Source organism: Lissotriton helveticus, chromosome 7 (assembly GCF_964261635.1).
Source record: "Lissotriton helveticus chromosome 7, aLisHel1.1, whole genome shotgun sequence".
NCBI lineage: Eukaryota > Metazoa > Chordata > Amphibia > Caudata > Salamandridae > Lissotriton > Lissotriton helveticus.
The window spans coordinates 516,504,975-516,520,213 of NC_136068.1; the positions used below are offsets into that span (position 1 = coordinate 516,504,975).

Consider the following 15,239-nt stretch of genomic DNA (forward strand, 5'->3'; position numbering starts at 1 on the left):
TGCACGTGATATGGACCTCGCTCTTTGTAGGGCAAAAGCCACCCATTCAGAGCTCCACGATGGCAGGCACCAGCTGACAAGTAGAGGCGCAGAATTAAATGGAGTGCAATAATGCACTCGCCGGAAGCAGTGAAGCCCATTTATAAGTTGGCAGAGAAGTGTTTAGGAGTCTTGAGCAATAAAGATCCTGTTTTAGGCCAGCAAGAACCTATAGTGAGGATTGGGAAGTTCATGACCATATATTTAAAGAACTTAAAAAACATTTATGTTAAAGCCACATTTAAGGGTGCTAGGAGGAACTTGCCTTCGTGGTTCATCAGTCAATGTAGAGCTGCCAAATTTGCATTAATTGCTTCAATTAAGACCCAGGACAGAAGTCTGATCCAAGTTAAGAGAGCGGTTTATAAAAGGGCTGTAAGTCATGCCGAGAGGGAATGGGAACAAGGGAGATGGGAGGCCTTACTCACTGCCACATTCTGCTCAGGTGGTATGGCTTTAAAAGTCTTCTGGGTAGGGGCTAGGCTAGAGGACATTGAAGTCAGCAGATTGATCCAGGCTTTCAACGTTTAAAACGTTTTACTGTAAACCTATATAACATGCAGTAATGGCAGTGGTGGATATACATGTGTTGTAATAAAATGACAGATTCTCCTAGCCAGTTGGTGAAGGAGAGTCCTTACTTTATTAAAGACAGAGGAGGCAACTATTGTCCCTCCACTGGTATTTTCTACCTATCTTGGTAATGTTTGGTAACAAATTCATTGGTTATTTTCTAGTGCCAGTCTTTACCTAATCAATACATTGGGAGAGAACCCGTGTGGAGGGAAGCCTTCATCTTCGATGGATGACACGTTCCCTGTGGGAGTTTGCCAGGGAAAAGAATAGGTATTGTTGCTTCTGGGCTTTTTGCAGGTACTTTTGCTGTTTCGGCTGTCTCTTGGACTATAGAGTTTAGTCATCAAGAAAAGAAGTTGATTATGGACTGCGCCTATTTATAGTGTTGGGTGTATTTCTTCTTTGTTGTTACTTCCTGGTCAGGGGAGCAGGATTGTGGGAAATGTAGTATGCTTTGAATGTTCTACTTAAAATTAACAGCAGGAAAAGATACTATATAATATTTGGCTTCTTTGTCTTTAATAAAATCAGGACTCTCCTTCACCAACTTGCTATGAGAATCTGCAATTTTTTTTTAATGTTCTCCTTTGCCTCAGCTTGTGTTTTTTCTCTCCTATTAGCGTCACAATCCTTACGAGTGAACAAGCAGTTTACATAAATAGCGATACTTGTAATATAAGTGCCATTGAAATACTCCAGAACCTATACTATTGGCAGAACACTAAAAGTATAGTGCAGTTTATTTTGATTGTCACGAAAGCAGGCTCCCGGCACATAATTAGATCTAGACCACTGATCAGTATGGACGATAAAACATATCATTCTGACCTTTATAAAACTGTAGGTGAAGACTGTGTAACCTGTAAACAAAGAAAGAGGGGCTTGCCACTTACTCAGTGTGCGATTTGAGCATGATTCCAAGTTTTGATCCTTTGAATGGGGGATAACGTGCTCATTGCACGTGTTTTCACCTGTTCCGACAGGCACACACATGGTTTTTGCATAGTGTGCCAGCTCAACTTGCACCAGGCATTACCTGCTGAAAATTGATTGGGCCAAATCCTTATAATTAGTACTCGAATCAGAATTTGCACAAGGGTCAAAATGCGGAACTAAAATGTAAAGTATCCTTTTCACTTTGAGCATTTTAGTTCCTGAGTGGAAAGGGGAGGGGCAGCCATTTTTAAGTACAGCCGTGGCCCTTGCAGGTAAGAACGGCGGGGCAGGGTGGGTGGGATTTCGACAGACGACAACAAGGGAAAATTAATTATTCATTTAATTTTCCCTTGTGATTGTCTGTCGAATCCCCCAACCCCGCCCCACCACTCTTACCTGCACGGGCCATGGCTGTTTAAGCAGGTTCCACAGTCTGTGTTTTTTTGACGGTCAAATATCTGTCTAGTCTATTGCCTTCCTTGGCACTTGATGTGCAATGGCGGCCGGCATGGATCAGATGTAGGGAGGGCGGGTGGGAGGGGGGAGGAGGTGGGAGGTAGGGGGGAAGACGGAGGAGGGGGGAGGATGCGGGGGAAGCGGGGGAAGCGGCTATAAAACAAATACATAAAAAATAAAAACGTACCTTTTCGTCACTTCCTCTACTTCATAGTCCTTTCCTCGCTCGGCCACAGGAAGCACAACCAGGTTCCCAGTCAGCCCAGCATTGTGATTGGTCTGAGTGCTGTGTTTCGGCGCTCAGACACTGATTGTAGGCCTGGGCATGTTCTCCCCATAGGCTGTAATGCAGCCTGCATGGAAAACATGCGATGTGTCCAAGACTGTTTTGGGTGGCCGAGAGGGCCGTCCAAGCAGTTATTGCACACTTTAGGAGGGTGCTACCACTCCTCCCCTGCCCCGTCCATCGGGGAGTTTCCAAGGGGTGATAGTAGTTTCAGGTAGGGTCTCCCAGAGTGGCCTGCCGCGCTTCTTCCATGCATTCCTATATGCAATTTACTGAGGCTACAAACATCACATACGATTCCCCAGCACACAACAGACATTACAGCAAACAAAACTGGACTTCTGCCAGATTGCATGATTCCCCTACGTAATTGGCTACATAGATGGGACCCATGTGGACCTCACACCACCATCAACCAATGAATATTTATTCAGAAACGCTAAATCATACCATTCCCTGAACATACAGGTCCTGACGGAGACCTGGATGAACCCCTTCTCGGCACCCAACATCGCCATCGCCATCCCTGATGGCTACAAGATCACCCACAGGGACCATACCAAAGGAACAGGAGGAGGAATCGCCATCGTCCACAGGAACACGCTCCGAGTCTCGACCACCACCGACGACACCCTCATCATCGCCGAAAACCTGCACTTCCAGATCCACACTGACCCCAACACCACCCTCAGAGGAACCCTCGTCTACAGACCCTCTGGACCCCAGCCACAGTTCAGCGAAGCCATCGCCGACTTCATCAGGACGCACGCCCTCGCCTCCACAGACTACATCCTCCTCGGGGACCTGAACTTCCACCTCGAGAACAACAACAACACCAACTCAACCACCCTGATTGACAACTTCGCCAACCTCAGGCTCAGACAGATTGTTACAACGCCCACCCACTCTGCTGGCCACACGCTTGACCCCATCTTCTCCGCAAGCTCCAAAGTCTCATTCAGCCACACCACCGAACTCCACTGGACCGACCACCGCTGCATCCACTTCATCTTCCGGTAACCCACCACGCACCACCACACTCAACAGATCCCTCGCCGATACTGAAACAAAGTAACCGAAGAACAGCTAAACACCACCCTCGACCGATGCACTCCCATCGACCCCACTGACCCCGACACCACCGCCGGCAACCTCATACAGTGGATAGATGACTGCGCCAGCATTCTCGCCCGATCAAGAAACCCTCCAATAGACACACCAACAGGAAAGCCAGCTGGTTCACCACGACCTCCAGGCCTCCAAGCAAACCAGCCGAAAATTAGAGAAGAAATGGCACCGCGAACAGACACCGGACAGTTACACAGTCCACAAGAACGCCATCCGCAGACACCATCACCTCATCAGATCCGCCAGAAAAACTCCTTTAAAGACCGCCTAGACAACAACACACACAACAGCAAAGAGCTCTTCAACATTTCTGTGCAACGCCCTCGCCACCTTCTTCAACCACAAGATCGATGACATCCATGCCAGCTTCAACACCCTGACCGCCCGACTTCCACCTAGACCTCCGACCCCACGGCCACCACGCTCACCGATCCCCTGCTCTCCTGGACCAACAACGGTGACACCAACAGAATCATGAACACCATCCACTCTGGCTCTCCGTCAGACCCATGCCCACACAACATCTTCAACATGGCCAGCTCCACAATCGCACCCCATCTCCGCAAGGCCATCAGCATCTCCTTCGAGACCGCGACCTTCCAGGAAAGCTGGAAGTACGCCAAGATCAACACCTTACTCAAAAAGCCCACAGCTGATCCAAAGGACCTCAAGAACTTCGGACCCATCTCGTTGCTCCCGTTCCTGGTGAAGGTCATCGAGAAGGCGGTCAACAGACAACTGACTCACTACTTCCAGGATAACAACATCCTGGACCCATCCCAGTCCGGGTTCCGCAGCAATCACAGCACCGAAACTGCCCTCATCGCTACCACCGATGACCCCAGGATCCTACTGGACAACGGCGAAACGGCGGCCCTCATCCTCCTGGACCTTTCAGCCGCCTTCGACACTGTCTGCCACCACAACCTACGCACACACCTCCACAACACAGGGATCCAAGACAAAGCACTGGACTGGACCACCTCCTTCCTCTCTGGCAGAACACAGAGTGTCCACCTCCCCCCTTCCGATCCGAAGCTACTGAGATTATCTGCGGCGTACCCCAAGGATCATCCCTCAGCCCGACATTGTTCAACATCTACATCGCACCACTCGCCCACGTCGCCCGACTACACAACCTCAACATTATCTCCTACGCCGACGACCCCCAGCTGATCCTCTCCCTCACCAAGGACCCCCTCACTGCCAAAACCAACCTCCACGAAGGAATGAAAGTCGCCGCCCCGAATAGATGAAGAACAGTTGTCTGAAGTTGAACTCAGACAAGACGAAAGTCCTCTACTCAGCTCGACCCCCTCGGCGTGGGACGACTCCTGGTGGCCGACCGCACTGGGAGCAGCACCAACACCCACCGACCACGCGCGCAAGCTAGGGTTCGTCCTCAACTCATTATATCAAAAACAATGGGAGAGTAAGGGTTTCTCCACAAGAGTGGAGGGAGGTACTCCTGGTCCCCTAGACCAATTATATATAAACAAAACAAGGAGTATCACCACCGGACCGGGAGGTGGCCCTACTGGAGATGGGGAAATTTATGAAGATTCAAGGAGAATTGTTCCTTGTTTTAATAAACCCCTCACTCACCAACCTGGTTGGTGACATGCTTCATCATCGGGGCCCACCCGGATTGCCGAGTGCCATCCGGGTGTGCTGCGACACCTGAATTACAGTGGAGCTGGAAATTTTTTTGGGTGTGGGGGGGTAAAAGTAACAAGAAAGTGATTTAAAAATTGACACAGTATACCTTCAATAAAACTTTAATCTGAAGGTACTGGGCAATAATAAAAACAAAGTGTAAGATATTAAAGAGGGTTACAATGGCCGACTATATCTATGTGGAAAAAAAAGGGTCTACATGTTACAACCTCTAAGCGGGATTGCCAGGTTTTCGTCAGGACCATATAAGCCTGGGCGGTCTGCGCACGCTAAGGCGCACCCAACCCTAGGCTAAGTGAAAAAAGTTATTTGAATGTAAATTCACAGTCAAATATGGGCTGACTCACAAAAATTGTTTGGTCAGAAAAAACACTCGAGATCCTCGAGGAGTCGGCGGGCACCATCTAGGCACAACTACCCTGTCCCTTCCAGGTCGCAACAGATTCTGGATCGCGTCCTGTCCCCGATCTCCTATGTAGCATTACTTACTCGATCTCGAGTGTTTTTTCTGACCAAACAATTTTTGTGAGTCAGCCCATATTTGACTGTGAATTTACATTCAAATAACTTTTTTCACTTAGCCTAGGGTTGGGTGCGCCTTAGCGTGCGCAGACCGCCCAGGCTTATATGGTCCTGACGAAAACCTCGTCTTCCTGCTTCAACGCCCTCCGCATGCTCTGAAAGATCTACAGGTGGATCTCCACAGAAACAAGAAGAACAGTCACCCAGGGCCTCGTCAGCAGCAGACTAGACTACGGTAACGCCCTCTAAGGAGGAGCCTTGGCCAATCTCTTTAAATGACTACAACGCATACAGAACGCCTCAGCACGCCTGATCCTCGACATCCCTCGCCGCAGGTACATCACGCCCTAGCTGACAGACCTACACTGGCTTCCCGTCAACAAGAGGATCACCTTCAAGCTCCTCACCCATGCACACAAGGCACTCCACAACGCCGGACCGGCATACCTCAACAAACGACTCACCTTCTACACCCTGAACCGTCAGCTCCGCTCCGCCGACCTCGCCACCGTCCCCCGCATCCGAAGAACGACCACTGGCAGCAGATCATTCTCCCACCTCGCCGCCAAGACCTGGAACACCCTCCCCACCCTCCTACAACAGACCCAGGTTTTGAGTAGGCCTTCAGGAGCCTACTCAAAACCTGGCTTTTCGAGCAGTAGCAGCATCCCCCCGCCCGGCGCCTTGAGACCCTCACAGGTGAGTTGTGCCCTTCAAAAATATATTGATTGATTGATTGATCTGCAATGCCAAACATATCATCAATGACATTGTAGCTAAATACCCAGGCAGTACTCATGACTCCTTCATCTTTAGACTTAGTGGGATATACAGACGTCTCAATGCTGGCGAGTTTGGTGAGGGCTACCTGCTTGGTAAATGCATGGCAAACATCCCTACATACAGTACATCTTTGGGGTGTGGGACATTGACACACCTCTTGTTTCCATTCAAGCAGGTGACAGTGCATATGCAGTGTGGGACTTCATCCTGACACTGTACCTAAATCCAGCCAATGCAGGGGAGAGGAGATACAACCGTGCACACAAGTCTACGCGCTGTGTAATTGAACAGACTTTTGGGATCCTGAAGAGCCGGTTCCGCTGCCTGCATGAAAGCGGAGGAGCACTCCAATACAGCCCTGAGACCTGCTGCAAGATTGTGGCTACCTATGCAATGCTCCACAACATAGCTATGAAAAAAGGCATCCCAATAGAACTGACTGATACTGATACTTCTGACGATGATGGCTCAGATCCTCCTGGCAGACCAGCAGTTGGAGATGGGGCAGCTGGCGGATGGCAGAGACAGGCTGAGATCACACAGAACTACTTCTAGGTGAGTAATAATGACATGATGCAAAAGATATTTTGTAGCAGGTCTGTGCTTATTCAAACCCTTAACTGCAGGATGAAATTTCGTCACACAGCCTGACCGACTCAATGAGTGTCGCTGTACGTAGCACTGCTAGGTCTCGAGTGCAGGTATTCATGCAAGTGTGGAGTCCTGTAGGAATGGGTTGCCTCACCCATTTGCGTGACTCAGTGTTGCCAGTTTATCTCCTCCTGGGATGGACTGCTGCTGCCCGTTCTGGGTGCTGAGTGCCCTCCCTTGAGTCCACAGGTGTGGCACCCTGTCTCCCACTGCGCCTTCTTGGATTGGGCACTGGTGGGGTGATGCTGCTCCTGCTGGATACCTCCTCACTCTCCTCTGAGCCCAGGAGTGCTGTGCCACCTGTGTTCGCTGTCTGCAGTTGATCCACAGGAATGGTGACCTGCACCAGGCCTTTCGCAACATCTTGGCAGCAGTGGGACATCTCCACTTGCATGCTGACTGTGCAGCGTGTCAGCTGGCTAGTGGCAGTGCACAGGCAGTTCACCTTAGTGTAGCTGTTTAGACTGCTGTCAGAACCTTGGCTCACCCTGCGCCTGGCTGCCTGATCCCTCTTTTGCACACAGTTCACGAATGGCACCTGCCATGTCCATGATGCCCTCCCCCATGTAGCGTAGGCTTTAGTTGACTGTGCACAGCTGCCGGTTGATGGATCTCATTGATTTCTGTTGCAGGCGCTGTATCTGCCCTTCAGTCCAGCAAACACTGTGGCCTCTTCATCTGTGGCAAAGCTGTTGCTGGCCCTTGGCCTGCGTCTCACTGCTCCTTGCCCCCTATGTTAGGGTGTGTGCTGTTGTGGCACCGGTGTCACACGCTGCCCTGAATCTGCCTGTGCATCATTCTCCCCTGTGGACTGTGTGTCAACCTCCAGTGGTAGCAGTGGTGGCACAATGGTGCACTTTGTCCGTGGGACATGTGTGGTCTCTGTGGTATCGTCAGAGTCCCCCAGCCCTGCCTGCTCATCCACATGTTCTGTCTCCTCGGCTCCTGCGCTGTCTTCCTGTATCCTAGCTTGTGCTGTGGATGGAAAGGGATATTTTGATTTTGTGACATTGTCTGTATTTCTCACTCAATAAAGTTTTCTCAATTTGTATTGGCTAACTGCTATCTATTGCTTTTTCCCTCTACAGGAATTCACATACTGCATTAACATTGCTGTGTCTCATTGCCCCACTGTTATGCATCTGACTACATCTCCCATGATGCATTTCTGTGTGTGCTGGAAAAAGTGGACCGGAGTGAAGTGTAGTTTGTGTTTGGTGCATTCCTGACTGTGTGAATAGGATGGTGATGTGTGCGGCTGCATTTGGCATGCATCTTACCTTGGCTGGTGTTTGCAGGGTCGAAGCTGTCTATGTCAGCCACACCACTGATGCTCTCGGGCAGGTGGGTGGACTCCACCAATGCCTCATGGGGTGTTGAGTCGGTTGCAGTTGATGTTCCATCCCCGGTCTTATTGGCCTCCGCCAGCCTGGCTGCCACCTTCTCCTTGGACATTTGGCGCATATCATACCATCGCTTCCTTAACTCCTCAACCGTGTGCTGGGTCCCACCGACAGCATCGACCTTCTCCTGTTTATCCAGCCAGATCTTCCTCTTCCTGGACTCATGTACACGGAGTGCCTTTTTGCCAAATAGGAGTTCATGGCTGCACACCAACTCCTCAATCAGCACCTCCTGCTCCCTTTCACTAAACTTGTGTTTTCTCTTTCTCCCTGCACCCTCCTTATCCTTCTGTTTGTCCTGTGACTCCAGTGTAGCAGGTTGTAAATGCTGTGCTCACTCCTCTGCCTCTCCTCACAGCCTCTGACTCTGCCTCAGGCAATCAGGTGCAGCATGTCAGTCCCACTTCCAGGGTGTGATGTCATCAAGCTGCACCTGAATTGCAGATTCCCTAACATTGCGAATTCTTATTTGCGAATTTCACAAATAAGGAATCGCAAAAACAGGATTGGCAGTATATTCTGCGATTTTTTTAGAAATCGCTAAATGTTTGCAACTTTTTATTTACATAGCAATTTGCAATTCTCAAAATGCGATTAAAAAAAATCGCATTTTGGGAATCGCAAATCGTTTTTTTTATACATGTGCCCCTTGAGTGTTTTTCCCACATGCATGCCCAATATAAAGTATATATAAGTGCCTTTATGTCAGGGAATACTGTATTGCCTAACGCTTGAGTTTGGTTCGTCTAAAACAGGGATGGGTAAAACTATTTTGTGAAATCTTGTGATTAATCCCAAAAATTGCTCAAAAATAAATGAACTTTCAAAAGTCTTATGAGATAACGGAAACGTGACACGTTCGGTGTGAAGGACATTTTTTGCACAAGCTAGAATCTAGCAGACATTTTCAACTTGAACACGCCCCCTGCTGAAAAAATATGAGAAATGTTGCACTTGTAAAATTCATAAAACTTGGAGAAAATTACTTACCAAGAAATTTGTTCATTTTGCTGTGTAATAACAATTGTGTACGGGCCTGTAATAAAGAAGTTCTGGTTCCCAATAAATGCAAGCTATGGAAATGGTATTCTTTCTTACTACAAGGTTCAGTAAGATGGTATATAACTCCACATTCAGCTTCATGGAATGCTGAGCTCATGGCTTCAGTTTAGTAGCCCTTCACCACTCGATCTATTGTATGTAGTTAAAATGTTGCATTGAACCTGTTTATTACGTGGATTTCTCTTTTTAATCAACTAACAGAATTGTGTACCACCATTTTATGTTGATCCACCCACTAATTGTTCCCATGATTCAATTTGATAATCTCAATTTTTTAAGCTTTTTAGATACTTGGATCCTGACTTGGCAAAAGCCAATTTCAAAAGTGAACACTCAACTGTTGCATCTTTCTTTAGCAGAGAATTGAATTACCTTTTCCTTCGGAGAAAGCCACTATCAAACCATGTGGTACGTTTTTGGGTGACATGCTTTTGGGGTCAAGGAGGGAGTATTTAAGAGCTTGCATTTTTTTATCATGCCTTCGTTTAATTATATAATACTTACTGCAGAACTCATTCTCTATTACACCTATTGAATAAATCCATACACACCTCATAACACCATACATTCATATATCACCTTGCTAAAACCAATTCAACACCCTACAAAGCTATTCTTATTGAGAAATAGATTTGATAATTTTATGAGGAACCGATTATCAATCAATTTACATGCTGCAGTGTAACGGTCAGATGTACTGCACTTATTTGTGGTTGCAAACACTCTGATTCAGAGTTTGCACTTACAAAAAAAATATTTCCCATGTTATGAATCAATAAAGGTTTACTGCCTCCCAAAAATATGGGGTTTTAATGGGATAAAATTGACATGTTGTGGGTGTTCTAAATAGCTATTGGGTACCAGATGTATCAGGGGTTTGTGACCCTTTCACTTTGTGAACTGGGGTGCAAGTTGCAGGAGGAGAAATTAACTGCCAACTTTTACTGAAACTTTTGAAAATTTAAAACTTTTTTTTAAAGCAGCCCGGTTTCCATTACGGACCACGTGACTGTGGCCAATGGGAATGATTTGTAATTTGAGACTTACCTAAAGAATATTCATTTGTTAGGTAGACTGGGCTCTGACCCACTACAAAAGTTTTTTTTTGTTGTTTTTTTTTCCCCCCCACTGTCCGATGATTAACGCTGCTTGGTCTGCTCTCCTCCCCCGACTTACCCAATTGTCATGGCCTCCCCGTTCTACAATGGGTATTGAATAGCAGCAATATTGCTCTTTCATGGTTAATATCTCGCTGCACACCCTTTGGAGAGTTTGAACAATACTGAGTGTCAATATCAGCTGGTTGATGGCACTACCAGTTTATCTGTGACAGTACAGTTCATTTCCCTCTCCTTGTGCTCCTATGTGGTTTTCCAAGGGCAAAATGAGGGCACAAAAAAAAAAAAAAAGTTTGCGAACTACCCTATGAGTACATACGTTGTTTGTAGAATTAGATACTGCTTGCAAAAAGACTGGCCGCACATTGCAACCACTACTTAGTCAAAGTCATCTCTGTCTTCATTCCTCTATCTTTAATAGTGTATTCCAAAGGTGCCAACGACTAGATAAGAACAAGGCAAAACACAGCACCACTCCTGGTGGGTCTCTCCCTCCTTCAGTCAACTGATTAGGCATGGAATCAAGTACTTCCAAACGAATGTAATAAGGATATTCTGTGTCATAGCGAGCTCTTGGCTATATGGAAGCATGAGGCCGAAGGTTAATATGGCCATGGAATGCTGCAGTGACTTGCAATATCCTTTTTAGCTGTTGGATAGAGACAGCTTTATCAGTTTGTTGGTCAGACCTATTGTCTCCAATATACAGAACATTGGCTTTGTGTCAGCCCCATTGGATGGCGTTGTTGGCTATCTCAGTTGTTTGCTCTTGATTGGATTGCTTGCCTCCCTATTCTTGTGTTTGTTCCTCCCAGGAGCATTCAGTCTCACAGTGATCTAATTGTCTGAGTTGTATCCTTCCACTACATACTTCAGAGACCTTTTTTATTTGTTTTAGTGCAGCCCATGTATGTGCATGTGTTTTCTTGCTCTCTCCTACTTTATGCTATGTAAAGAGCCACCTGCTGTGTGTTTTTTTTCACAGCTCACAACCTCTACCTGCATCCTGTCTTCTCCTCCCACACCTCATCCCACAGTCCATGGTTTACTTTTTAAAATGTTATTCATTTATTAGTTCACAGAAGTTACCAGGCCACTTGTATGTGTTTTCATGCTCCATGCATACTTTTATTCTCCTTTTTTCACCATTTTAATTTGCATTTCCAACATGACTGTCTGTCACATGAACATACTTTTAATATGGCTGCATGCATCATGATGGACGCGTCATGACACAGACCTTATGGTGAACTTGCACTGTATAAGTGGCCTATAACATAACATGCACTCACATCACGACACGCATTAGCCATCTTTGCATGGATTTCATTTAATCGGAACCCATTCCAAGATTGACGTTCAAGCTTCATATGCATCTTCAGTGCAAACAAGCACTGGCAAAACCACCAGCTCACCCACTTAGGGCTGATACCTATTGGTTTTGCTAAGGCTTGTGATGTATGTCTGGGTGTATTTTAGTCCATATATTATATGGTTGGATTTCCCCGCACTACTTCTGTGACATATTTCACACTTTCAACAGGACCTGGCATTGTAGCCAAAACCAGTTTGCACGCTTGGATTTCTTAGTCCAAAGGTATTAATGTTAAAAATATAAACTATATAAAGCAGCAGTCTGTTGGCTAAAAAAAAACATATTGCTGCTGTCGTTTTGACATGAAAACCCCTTTACTGCTATAAAAAAAAGTTAAGTAATCTGGATTTGTTGAGGCATAAACTGGCTCCTGCCTGCAAAAGAAGTCATTAAAAAGCATGCTACATTGAGTAACCTTTTTAAATAAAAAATGCTTCCTTAATAGATTTGTTCTCACCACTGCCAAATGAAGCCACGCTAATCATTTTATGTTTTTGTTGCCTATCATTCAATAGGGGGAGGTAGCTCTTCTTGCTTATGTCTCACTTTGTTCCTGCTTTCCATTCCGGACGGCTGCCAGCCTGCTCGGAAATGTACGTAGAAATGGGAGCCAGCGTTCTTCCCTCGTGTTTGTGAGGAAGATGGCGGCAGGCATCCAAATGCAGTCTTTGCGCGAGGGAAGAGGTCGAAGTTTTGTTTTTATGCCTGCTTCTGTGGCACAAGAGAGTGTGTTTAGTGGCCTTGTACCCTTTGTTCTTTGGTTTGAGGGAAGACACCTCTCTGCTCTTTCCTAGCTGAAGGACAGGACACTGCGATGACACTACTTCCTTCTAATAAATTATTACAAGAGAATAGTGACGTACATTTTATAATATATGATCAATCTGATGTCAACGGGTGCCCGCAGTAAGACAGTAAATCACAGGAGCTTACAGTTTATCACATACTTCAGAGGGAAAGATATCTGGGAGAGATTGTGAACTTAACGAGTTTCGCCCCTAAACATATTTAAATAAAGGAGATTCAATCATTTTATGCCAGAATTTAACAAATGTACTGGGCAAAAGTAATAGGTTTTATGGTCAATTCTGGAGCAAATTCAAGTGCCTTAGAGCAGTATATTTTAACCTGTTGACTTTTGTTACAACTGAAAGCCAGCTACCCCCCAGCCATTTCTATGATTTATACCTCAGCAATAACACATAGAAACACACAAGAGCGGAATAATTCCACTGCAGAGAACCATTTCCCAGTAAGTAGCATGTACTCTGGCATAATGAACACCTTGTGCTCTGCTGAAAAGTTGCAGCCAAGACATGGAATGAGCTATCGGCAGACATTAGATGCCCCCCTCCCTGAACACCTTCAGGAAGACCCTCAAGACCTAGCTCTTCGGTTAAACATATCTACGGACCCCCCACTCAGCACCTTGAGACCCTCACAGGTGAGTAGTGCGCTTACAATTCCCTGATTGATTGATTGATTGATTAATTGAAAGTGCTGGCATGTTTCTTTCCAATACAAGAGAGGTTTCTTAGAGTCTCTAAGGGCCAGATGTATGAAACTATTTTGCGTCCGCAAACAGTGCGAATAGCAAAATTTGGCAGTTTGCGAATGCAAAATGGCTTTTCTTTATGCATGAAACACTTTGTATTCACAATTTAGGTAATCACAATTTTTGTTGTGATTACCTAAACTGCAAATGCAAATAGGGAATCACAATTTGTGAATTCCTAATGCACATGTAAGAAGCCTTTCCTTAATGCCAACTAGGAAACACTAATTACCATCAACTTTAAGTTGATGGTAACCATGTGCAAACTTTAAAAAATGCACAAAATGGCATTTTTCAAAGTGACATGTAGCATGTTTGCTTTACATGTGCACAGTTTGTTTTTTGGGGTGCTTCCGGGGGGACCTGGGGCCCCTGGGCACCCATGGCTCTGCCTTAGCTAATTTGCGATTACCAATTAGGTATAACAAATTAGCTAACGGCCCATAGGAATAAAAGGAGTGATGTTACATATTAAGATTCACTATTTACCGAATCACTATTAGGTAATATTAAAGAATCGCAAAATCTTTGGCTACACACATAGCATTTCGCGAATACCAAATTGCGCTTCGGTAAAAATCGCTATTTGAGACTTCCAAAGTGGTTTTTTTATACATCTGGCCCTAAGTGCCTAACCATATGAAGCAGTGGGTGTGAGAATGTGCAGCCAGGAAAGGTCTCTTGGTCAGTCTCTCTGTGTGTGCATGGATCTCTGAGTGTTTTCCCTAAAAAAGTATTAGCAATTCAATATTTGTTTTTTAGAAGCCGCGTGCTAGTTCAGAATAGAGCATGCTTGAATGCGAACAGCGATAGTGCACATTTTTAAGTGCTCTGTTCAGAATAAGCATTTTCCTTCTGACTAAAAGCCTTTCTAAAATGCTTATGATCATTTTTAAAACATATCTTTATTGATTTTATTAGCACATATATTTCCATCAAGTATATTGGGGAGGCAATATAGTTGGCTTCAAGTAAGTATTATTGTTGTTTTATGAAAAAATATCCTTGTAGCAGAAACCCCCTTCATACAATTATTTAGCACAAAAGGATTATAATTATTAACCGAAAGTATTAGAGGTCATATGGGTCCGCATACCCTCTAAATAGGCTCTGGGGACCCTCAGAGGTCTACGGACTACAGGCTAAGAAATTCACACAACAACAGCGGACCCTTCAACCGCACCCGATACACAGTTCTAGATAGTTAAGGTTTGGTGCACTTCACCTCCAGTATCAGCCGTTGTATGATATTGCTGTAGAGCAGAGTAAAGTTCAAAACAAAATGGAATGGTGCACTCAAAAGAAAAAAACATCAAATCTTCAAGTCTGTTTATAGAAAAAGTTGTTTATTTAATTCCACTTTAAAATATATGATCCAGCTACCAAAGCATCCAGCCAACATGTTTCGTTCAAAATCAATTGAACTTCGTCAGTGCTTATATGTCTTGTTCAGTATTGATTTTCTTATTCCATGAACTAATATCAATACTTTTCATATATTCTTGGCCAAATAAGGCATACCATCGGTCAGTCAATTGCAGTGTCCTACACCAAATCTGGCAAGCTCTTGAAATAAATTCCAATAGATTGTTACCGGAGTCAGTACCGCAATGCACCATCAGCATCCTGCCAACGATATATGGAAACTATTGATATTAGTTCATGTTATAAG

The 15,239-nt window shown here is 45.4% G+C and overlaps 1 long non-coding RNA gene across 2 annotated transcripts in view; it reads left to right on the forward strand.

Moving 5' to 3' along the window:
- LOC144768691 (uncharacterized) overlaps positions 1-6,938 on the forward strand; it is a 129,730-nt gene extending 122,792 nt beyond the window's left edge. For both annotated transcript variants that reach the window (XR_013598611.1, XR_013598612.1), the window contains exons 3-4: positions 777-885; positions 6,579-6,938. This is a non-coding gene — a long non-coding RNA (uncharacterized LOC144768691). The remainder of the gene's footprint in view (positions 1-776; positions 886-6,578) is intronic.
- Positions 6,939-15,239: the final 8,301 nt, after the last annotated feature.